At 28.4% G+C, this 3,503-nt stretch overlaps 1 long non-coding RNA gene across 1 annotated transcript; it reads right to left on the reverse strand.

Annotated features, from left to right (window-relative positions):
• Window positions 1-1,537: 1,537 nt before the first annotated feature.
• Window positions 1,538-3,058, reverse strand: LOC144855184 (uncharacterized). The gene is made up of 4 exons (XR_013614761.1): window positions 2,745-3,058; window positions 2,509-2,602; window positions 1,714-1,818; window positions 1,538-1,597 (listed from the first exon to the last, which is right to left on the reverse strand). It is a non-coding gene; the product is annotated as an uncharacterized LOC144855184 (long non-coding RNA).
• Window positions 3,059-3,503: the final 445 nt, after the last annotated feature.

Raw genomic sequence — 3,503 nt, forward strand, 5'->3', positions numbered from 1 at the left:
TTATTTACAACACATCTGACTTGTTATTGACATCTGACCAACGTCAACGCAACTAACAATCAGTCGACTTGAAAACCTGTACGCTTGCAAAACGTTCTAGTAAATACTTTTTATTTCGTACTTGTCTATCGTATTTGATTGAATAAAAAAAGAAAATTTACGCCTTTATAAAATAGGATCCAAATAAAATTATTCCAAGAGTTGATTATTATATTATTTAAACCAACTTAAACAAACTAGACAGATAACTTGAAGTGCTACTATAATTATAATATAATGTTTGAATTAATATTAATTGACTTTATGCTATGTAATATTGTTTCTAAAAAGACATGTCGGTTATGGCATGTCTTCATTTCTTTCTTCATTCAATAACTGCTTCTAAAATTCGCAATTAAATAAATCAAAATAATTAATAATAATTATAAATTACAAATAATAAATGAAATAGAGATGTTTGCTGGAACAGATACTGTTTTCATAATAATGACATAAAAACCACTATGATTGTGTGTACATTACTACATGTTGTGATGTTACTGATGCGCCATACTATGTGAGACAAATCACTATTGCTGTTAGAATATCGCAAATACCTATGTAGTGTAGTGTCTCCATACTAAAAAGAAGTCATATTAATGTAATGTATTCATATTTTTTTTTGTTATGTTAAATTAGTAACTATATTCTAACCAGCTTAAAAAAAAATAGACAGATAAATTGAAGAACTACTATAATTGTAATACAAATGTGTGAATGACAATCGATTATATGACGTCATAATTGGCGAGACGCACATAGTTATACTATGGAATAATTGTTTGTACAAACACATATCAATCATGGCATGTCTGCATAATATGGTTTTTAATTTATTTATTTTTTATTCAATAACTGTTTTTGAATTTGCAATACCTACTTCTAAATAATTCATATAATTATAAAAGAGACGTCATAAATGGAATAGAGACGTTTGCTTGAACCGATAATGTCTTATTAATACTGGCATAATAGACCTCCTAAAATTGTATGTTACCTCATTTTGTGACGTTACTGCTGCGCCGCGTTGTATGAGACAAGCCACTATGACTGTTGTAGGGTTGGCATATCGTAAATAATCATGTAGTGGAGTGTATCCAAGCTAGAAAGAAATCATAACCATGTAGTAGTAAATATCAATTCCAGCTGTAATGTAATCGTATATTTCGGTCATGCCACATTGATAATGGTTGTATATTCTACATCGTTATGACAAAATCTTCTCAATGTACAAAACAATAAAAACCAGCTAAATTCATTTGTACATTATTTACCACACATAGCTTGTTACATAGCATACCGTACAGACCAACGTCAACGCAACAGTCTACTTGTCTACGCCTTTTTAAATAGGACCCAAATAAAATTATTTCAAGAGTTGATTATTATATTAATAAACCAACTTAAACAACCTAGACAGATAAATTAAAGTGCTACTATAATTGTAATACAATGTGTGAATTAAAATTAATTGACTTTATGCAATGTAATATTGTTTCTAAAACATATGTCGGTTATGGCATGCCTTCGTTGCTTCTAAAATTCGCAATGAATGATTCTAAATAATTAATTTTAATTATAAATGACAAATTATAAATGAAATAGAGATGTTTGCTGGAACAGAAAGGCCTGCTGTTTTCATAATAACAATCAGTATGATTGTGTGTGCATTACCAAATTTTGTGACGTTACTGAGGCGCCGTGTTTTATGAGATAATCCACTATTTCTGTTGTAGGGTTGGCACATTGTAAATACATATGTAGAGGAGTGCATCCATACTAGAAAGAAATCATAATCAAGTAGTTTATAAATATAGATTACAGGTGTAATGCAAACATGATTTTTATTCATGTTACATTGACAACTGTAAATTCAACACTGTTATGATATGACTAAAATCAGTTACATTTATACTCACAAACAGCTATTGTACAACTCTGAAGTGAATAATTGTTATAACTATAATGATAAGCGAAAAAAGTGAATACATAGTTGCTGTTGTCGATTGACAAAGAAATGTGAGTCCAGTCATCATTATGAATTACCTGTAGTGTATAATTATTTCGAAAAAGTCTTACTAGATTGGATGTAGATGAACTCAATTATGCTTTTCAAGTTTTTTATTCACATACACAAAATTAAACATTAAACTGTCATTCTGACCGTCTACCTAATCGGCCAACTCTCTACAGTAACTGTACACATCGATCTCATAATTTAAAACAAACATTAACAGTAGGCCTAAGTACTGATTAATATCGTCACTAAGTTAATTTAATTTGCAGCATTCGTCAATGAAGCATGTGTTATTGATCCAGGGTATTATACAGTAATCATTACATTTGAATATAGGCATAATGAATACAGTTTTACAATTTACATACATGTAATGGTCTAATTGACTAACTAATTGAATGAAACTAATTTGTTATTAGTAATATGGGAGTCCTATCATTATTTTGTCTTACCACATCTTTGGTTTTCAAAATATCTGGCTTTCTTTTACATATTTCTTTAATTTGATGAAAGTCATTGTACTTGAATGCATTTTGTAATCTGTAACTGTAAAGATATAGCATATAGTATATAACATGGAGTACATCAATACATTAACACAATAATGATACCTTTGTTTATAGCCTCGTTAGAAAAAGTAATTAATGTTCGTAGGCATATAGTGTTGTTCTTTAACTTTATAACTCACCTCATCTTGATTACTATACTGAGTCTTCATTTAGCTTTTTTCTTTGTTGGTTTCGTTTGATTTGTTTCTGTGAAGATAATATAATTAATGGCTTTTGATGCAACAATAATATATACTTTGCATGTTGACATAAATGTGAAATATGAAATTATCCTTAAAATAATGTAATGTAATACTAATAATATGAAACGTGTGGAACACAACATTTAAGGAAAATAATGAAGCCCTCATGTGTGTGTGACTATTACTTATAATGAGATTCTGTAAATTTAATAAATGTTATAGTTGACTTTTGTCATTTACCAATATTGGTAGTGTTTTACAGATCATTCAATCGTACAATGATAGAACTGTTAAATACATTAATCAATAAGAATAGTTTTGCCACCAATGCCTTATTATAATACAGTATTCACTTTTGTGAATTTTACATTTAAATGTTGTTTTTCCTATATTACTCGTTTAACTCGAGACAAAATGTATAGGTATTACTAAAACCATTGAGGATTATTAGCATTCTTTTTATTTTAAATGGATAAAACTTATATTATATAATATATATTTATAATTAAACCAGAATAGTCGCATAAATGCATTTAAATTTAAATTCATAATTTACTTCCATTTCATAATAGTTATTCACTTTGACCACCAATTGGATCAAAACAAAATTTACGTCAAATAATAGTCAAATTGGCTGAAAGTCAATGAGGTTTTAGTTGCATTTGACCGTTTATTTTGTCATTTTATGTGAAGAGT

The sequence above is a fragment of the Antedon bifida genome, chromosome 11, assembly GCF_963402885.1.
Source record: "Antedon bifida chromosome 11, ecAntBifi1.1, whole genome shotgun sequence".
Taxonomy (NCBI): Eukaryota; Metazoa; Echinodermata; class Crinoidea; order Comatulida; family Antedonidae; genus Antedon; species Antedon bifida.